Source organism: Mastomys coucha, unplaced genomic scaffold (genome assembly GCF_008632895.1).
Source record: "Mastomys coucha isolate ucsf_1 unplaced genomic scaffold, UCSF_Mcou_1 pScaffold17, whole genome shotgun sequence".
NCBI lineage: Eukaryota > Metazoa > Chordata > Mammalia > Rodentia > Muridae > Mastomys > Mastomys coucha.
Window position 1 is genome coordinate 15357614 of NW_022196899.1, and position 7329 is coordinate 15364942.

Below are 7329 nucleotides of genomic sequence, written 5' to 3' on the forward strand. Positions count from 1 at the left end.
CCCCCCCGCTTCGCCGAGATTCAATTAACAAGAGGAGAGGAATGTGGAGGGTTTTTAACAAGTTCTTCATGCCAAACGGCTTAGAGACGTACATTCGGCCGCCTCTTAGTAATGGGAAAAATTATCTCAACATGACTGGACTCTCTCACCTCCAACAGAGGATTCTGGTCTGTCACCTGGACAGTCAAGACTGATTTTTCTAATTAAACGGGCATTTGTACTGGCTCAGGGAGCCACAGAAGTCTTCCCTGTTCTATCTTCCCAACATATTCCTGTTTGTGTTCATTTTCCATCCCTGTAGGGTTCAGGAACTCGCTCTATGAAAACACCCATTAAAATCTGTCTGGCTGCTTTCAGAATGAAATGTATCAACACAGGCAAAGGAAAGAAAGACGTGTGATGGAAATCTCTTTGGACTGGGTTTGGCTCCCACGTGGACAGAACATGCCTTCACCAGTTCCCACAAATCTCCCCCCACCTTCGGGTCTGCCCTGCTCCAGCTGGGCCTGTTCTGCTCCACTCCTCAGGGCCCGCCAACACAGATGGCTGTAGAGAGCAGGCTGTTAGCACTTTGAAAGGCTATGTGGCACCTCCTGCCTTTTAAAAAGGTACACGAAGCTCTTGTGCAGCCTTCAGTGAGGAGACCGGCTTGCGATGTGATTCAGTTTACTTAGGGGAACAATTTGGAACCAGGAACAGCAAAGCCGGATTCTTGCCCTACCATGCTAGGTCCTGTGGCCCCATGACCTTCTTTCAGTGGGAGACACTCGAGGATAAAACTGAGATCATTAAGAAAAGCTTGCATTTTTTTCTTTAGTTTGTTCCTGGTACATCCATTACCTAATATTTTATTTAAAAGCTCAGTCCCTGCACTAATTGAACAGACTAATCTCAATTTAGGAGTTGACCTGCACTCCCATGATGACAACCAACTGTTAACTGTCTTTAAAAAAAAATAAAGGAAAGAAAAGAAATGACTAAGGGGAATTTAAGGGTTGTGTAAACTTAAAGGCTAGCCTTAAAGGTTGGGGTTGGGGATTAGCATACACAAATCTCGTCCTCAGCACCACACACAGTGTGGTGGCCAAAATCAGAATTTTCAGAACTCAGAAGGTAAAGGCAGAAGGATCAGAAGTTCAAGGTTACATAGGAAGTTTGAGGTCAGACATGTATACTTCAGACCCTAACCAAGTAAAGCAATCAAATAAACAAAGTATTCTCTCACATGGTGTCCCTGACATTCCCTTGGCAGTCACAGCCCTTAGTAGGTACTGGAAGCCAAAGTTGTCCGTGTAGGCTACTCAGCCCCAACATTCAGACTCAAGACTGAACTCTAAGCTCTTCCCTGAAGACTAGCCCCTCCCTGATTCACTCGTTCCCCTGGAGCCCTGCATCCAATTGCTCACTTTGCTCCATGCTCATCTCACCTCGCTCCATGAAGTACTTCTCTAGTTAAGTCAGAATAATTTGTCGTCTCTGACTTTGGAGGATCATTGCAATACCTTCTTCTCTGCACATACAAGCTGTTCACAGCCAGAGGAAAAAAATAGCTTTTGTATTATCTTAGGCACTCTTAATTAAATTCTGTCATTTCACACTCTGAGACTCCAGTAGTTTCCAGTGAATACTACCAAGACACCAATATCCTGGTCAACAGGTCTTTCTAGACTCTCTCACATCAGGAGGCTGGTACCTTCCACAAAGATGACAAAGAGATCCTTCAGTTGAACACTTTAGCTTGGGGTTGCAGTGTTTGGTTTATTTTGTTTTGAGGCAGGGTCTCGTGCACCCTAGACTAGCCTCAAACTCATCACTATAGGATCTGCAGTGACCTTGAACTTCTCTAATGCTTCTGCCTAACTGTAGCTCCAGGTCTGGGGCTACCATTAGGCATCTACATGACTAGTTTATGAAATGCTGGGGATTCCAGTCAGGGCTTTTGGCATGCTAGTCCACCATCGCGTTATGTTCTTAAGTTGTCCTCTATACTTGTTGTTAGTATATCATCATAAAATTCAGTTTTAGCGAAAATGCTTTTAAGTCTAGTTAATAAGAGCACATCAGCCTGCTCTCTTAGATCAGATCACCTTTATTATCTGAGTATCTTCCATTCTTGATCAGATTGATGTCCCCATCATTCCTGAAAAAGCATCTAATTGCTGCGACTGTCCTCAGCAAGATTGCCTTTAGATAGATTCAGCCCCAATTTTCTTCCCCTTAGTGTTATTTTTAGTGATCTTCTATTCTTTGACCCCCACCCTATTTCCTAACTATAAAATTCTAGCTGGGCCCATGGATCTAGAAGGTGAGTCCTTTCTATTTCTCTGTCTTTGCAAAACAGATATGGCAGTGGTTCACGCAGCTGTGGTAATGACACCGAATGAAGTCATTCTTACCACGTTTAACCAAGTCCCCCAATTCTACCCTTTATATAGGCCTTTAGAAATGGTGTCAGACTTGTGTGCATGGCTCTTGATGATTAGATATCACAACCACCATTCTCTGGGTGGGTCATTTAGCATCCTGGGAGACAGCTGTAAAACACAGCCACAGTTTTAGTTACTGTTTTGTTGCTGTAATAAAATACAGCAGGGCGCGGCTGAAGGGAGACAGCCTTTATTTTGTTTCATGGTTCTGAAGGGAGACACTATATCACGGCAGAGAAGACAGGGCATCAGGAGGAGAGGAATAGTAGCAGGAGCAGGAGGTTAATTTGTTACATTACACTCATAGTCAAGTAAGGGAAAGGGAATGGAAAGATCCCAGCTATAATGCTTCCCGGACTCCACCCAGTGACCCTCTTCTTACAGCAAGACTACGTCCTAAAGGTTTCACCACCTTCCCAAATAGCACAACCATCTAGGGGCCAAGCATTCAACAATATGAGACTGTGAGAGATATTTTACATGTAGACCACAGCACCCTGGATTAAGAAGCCTTCCCTCGGATCTGACGACACTGAACCTCACTCTTCCTTCAAATGTACACCATCCTTGTGATTTCTCTGTCTACTTGGAACTCCTTGCCTGTGCCTCAGCAAAGCATCCTGGTTGCCCCCATTTTGCACCAAACACACACAGAGGCAAATATATATATATATACCTATATGCATATATACACACCTATAAACAAACACACAGCTATACAAAAATATGTATACACAAATACATATATATGTACAAATACATATGGATATAAACAATACATAAACACATGTGTGTAAATACATATGCACATACATATAAACACACATTCAGACAGACATAAACACACATACATAAATACAAACATGTCGATACACAGACACCATGGTCAGTTGAACAAGAAATGTCTTTCAGAGTAATTGAACACTTGTTCCCCATTTGTGGCACAGCTTTGGGAGGTCTCAGAGGTACCTTACTTCAAGGAGATGGCACTGGGAGCAGCCTTTGAGGATACAAGTCTTATACTACTCCCAGTTTGCCCTCTGCTTTCCAGTTGAGAATGTAAGTTCTCAGCCTCCTCGCCCATCAGCATGCCTACCACTTGCTGCTATGCCTCTCCAGAGACAGAGTCCCTGATGGACTTTTATCTTTCTGGAATCAGAAATCAAAATAAACTCTTTCTTCTATAGATTGTCTGGGTCATGGTATTATGCGGGATGTCTAACCATGCCAGGAGAAGGAATGGAAGGAGACATAAGTGGAAGAATGAAGTGCAGGCTGAATCAGCTCTGTGTCCTAGAATTTAAAACATGGGGGTGTAGGTTAAGAGGAGAGTAAGAAAATACACCAGAATGAGGATTTCAAGAGAAGGCTATCACCAGCTCAAAATGTAGACTGTTTGGAACAGAGTTTCACTATGATGGAGGAAAACATTGGGAGATTAAAAAGATCATCGGGCTAGGATAATCACTCAGCTGAAGAATCCATAAACTGAAAGACCTGGAAGAAACTAAAGTCAGACTGAAGCTCTGTTTTGGGCCAGCAACAGCCATGAATGATGATCAAAAACAACCAAGAAACCCACTCGAAGTACTGATGGGGTCCTCTTCACCCACCCAGTGGTGAGCCACCAAGCATCTCAGAAAAGGGTCCCGTAGATAAGGAGAAAGAGTGGACTGATCTATCAAAACACTATTTGTTGTGGAGAGCAAACATACCCAGCTGACATGTACAAAAGCCACATTTTCCTTTCTCAAATGCCAAATCATGTTCCTGTAATAACTTTTTTGTTCTTTAAAAACCTCAGGAATGAAGGTGATCCCGTGAACTTGCTAGAACTGGACCACTGCCATGTTCCACTCGGTCCTTTTATCTTCGAGTCTCCATCGCATCCACAGAGGAATGGTGGCACAGTTAATTAGACGAGAAGTTAATTAGAATCTAGGTCTTCCACTCTTTCTCCCTTCCTTCAGCCGTTCCTCCAATTTCTAAGAGTTCTGCTTAAAGGAAAGGCTTACCCTCTTGTGGCTTACTTTGCAGCCCTCAGCACTGCTCAGTACAGCGGGGGGGCTCAGGTCTGCATGCTCTCAGCACTACTCCACTTCCACTTTGGCCAAGCCAAACGCACTCCTGAATTTCTCTGAAAATTTCCGGCGGAAAGGCTCCAGCATTTGAGGGTGATGATGGATTCTGTGTGTTGGAGAGCAATGCCGTCGCCTATTATGTAAGTAACAAGGAGATCCGGGGAAGTGCGCCAGAGGCAGCAGCTCAGGTGGTGCAGTGGGTGAGCTTTGCTGACAGTAACATCATTCTTCCAGCTAGCACCTGGGTGTTCCCCACCTTGGGCATTATGCACCACAACAAACGGGCCACTGAAAATGCAAAAGAGGAGGTGAAGCGAATCCTGGGGGCTGCTAGACACTCATTTGACGACACGGACTTTTCTGGTGGGTTAGCGAGTGACACTGGCTGATATCTTAGTGGTCTACACCCGGTGTGGCTGTCTAAACAGGTCTTAGAGCCTTCTTTTCACCAGGCCTTCCCCAATACTAATTGATGGTTCCTTACCTCCATTAACCAGCCCTAGTTCAGGGCTATCTTAGGGGAGCTGAAGCTGTATGAGAAAATGACACAGTTTGATGCTAAGAAGTTTGCAGAGAGCCTGCCTAAAGAGGATACCAAGGAAAGAAAAGCCTTCACGAGAAGAGAAACAGAAGCCCCAGGCTGAGTCGAAAGAGGAAGAAAAGCCGCTGCCCCAGCTTCAGAGGAAGAGATGGATGAGCAGGTATTGGCGGCTGAGCCCACGGCCGAAGACCCTTTCACTCACCTGCCCAAGAGTACCTTTGTGTTGGATGAATTTAAGCAAGGGTAAGTACTCTTGAGGACATCCTCTGTGTGGCACTGCCTTATTTTGGGGAGCTCTTTGATAAAGATTGCTGGTTCCTGTAGTATGCTGAGTACCGCTTCCCCCGAAGAGCTCCCCCAGACCTTCATGAGTTGTAACCTCATCCAGGGAATGTTTCGGCCATTGGACAAACTGAAGAAGAGTGCCTTTGCTAGGGTTATCCTCTTTGGAACCAACAACAGCAGCTCCATTTCTGGAGTTTGGGTCTTCTGAGGCCAAGAGCTTGCCTTTCTGCTGAATCCAGATTGGCAAGTGGACTATGTGTAGTATGCATAGTGAAAACTGGATCCTGGTAGCAAGGAGACCCTAGTGTGAGAGTACTTTTCCTGGGAGGCGGCGATCCACCGGGTAGGCAAAGCCATCAATCAAGGCAAGATCTTCAAGTGAAGATGTACTGTCAATCGCCTAGCTGCCTGCACCTACCCTTCAAGGGAGTTGGGGGTCATTAAAGGAAACTGAACATTGAAAATACAAAAAAGGTTTGCATTCAGACTTTATACCATGTAACTCATTGGGAAAGGTCCACGTGATTTTCATCTACCAGAGTTTGTAGATTGGAAATTACTGGGGCTTAGGGAAAGATGTTAGTTGTGTCTTGTCTACTCATCTCTCAGTGGCACATTCTATCACTTCAGGTGTAAAGGAAAAAAATAGAGGGTGAGTTAGACAATGAGTGCTGAACAAGGCTCTTCAGAGAAAAGTATGATTTGTCACATTCTTGAGACTAAAGTCATTCCAGGGATAAATGGATGGGAGGAAGGACTGCTATATTACAGGGACACTCATGGCAATGTTTTCAGTAGGGTTCTGATTATGTGTGTCTCATACGATACAACGAAATGAAGATAATGTCTGGAATTTTCATTTTTCCAGCTGGAGTTCTTGGAACTGCAGATTCCTCACCTGTAAAAGGAAACGAACACACACGTCCTCTGGTAGTTGTAAGGACAGAAGAGGCCATTAGGAAAAGCCACACTCATGGTCCCTGTCTATAGCTATGAGGACAAACAAAAGGAAAAGGCAGAAGGCTGCAGGGCTGTTCCTCAGGGCTCTACTTTTCAGCCAGGGTCTGAAAGAGAGGACAGAAGTTGCCACCAGGCTCAGCTGCCATCGAGCCAGGCTCACTTGCTGACTCTTCAGGAAGCGAAGCTTCAGGCTGGCACCTGACAAGATGAGTCAGTCTGCATGCAGACGAACACCTGTTGTTAGTATCTTCAACACCATGAAAAGAGTAGGCCACCCAGCCAACAGGAGATCACTCAGCACTAACTGAATTCTGGGGACAAGGATATGGCTTTTGCAAAATGTCAACCTGTTTAAAGTAGATATGGCCTCAGAGGTTGGCTGAAAATATACCCTGAGTTTGTGTTTGTCTGTGTCTCTTCTAAGGCAACTTGGGGACAAGTGTCCCAAACAATTTCGGGGGGATGTAGAGCACTAAGTACAGGCACTGTTTTTCTTTGGACAAGTATTTCACCAGTATTTCTATTTTCACAGGGCCCCCCAGACTGCAGCAAGAGAAGACTAGGATCCTGGAACAATGTGCAGGACTTATCTAGGATAATGAGGAACTGGGCAGGTGGTGCATGTGTGTAATGCCAACCTTTGAGGGGCTGAAGGAGTTAAGATCACTATGAAGTTAAGACCAGCTTTTGGGGGAGTTCAAGGCCAACCTAGGCTACATAGTAAGTTTCAGGCCAGCCTGAGCTATATGGAGTCAAAACAAATCCAAAGGAACTGCAGTGAAGGAAGCAAAAATTGGAGAATGAGGATGCCTTTATCCACATTTCTGATCTGGAGGCTAAATTAATCTGAAAGGACTCTACTCGAAGCAAAATGGCCTGTTGGTTTTCAAATAAAACAATAAATGGTGAAATAAATGCATAGTCCCTAAAGCTACTGAAAAGTTAAAGGTATCCCCCAAATGAGGTTTTTAGGGAGCGTTCTAGGACTTGTTACCTCTGTCTCCCAGGAGGTCCTACCACTCTACTAAAACAAGCT

The 7329-nt window shown here is 44.7% G+C and overlaps 1 pseudogene; it reads left to right on the forward strand.

Annotated features, from left to right (window-relative positions):
• The first annotated feature begins 2292 nt into the window (after nucleotides 1-2292).
• LOC116094874 lies at nucleotides 2293-5715 on the forward strand (annotated as a pseudogene).
• The last annotated feature ends 1614 nt before the right edge of the window (nucleotides 5716-7329 follow it).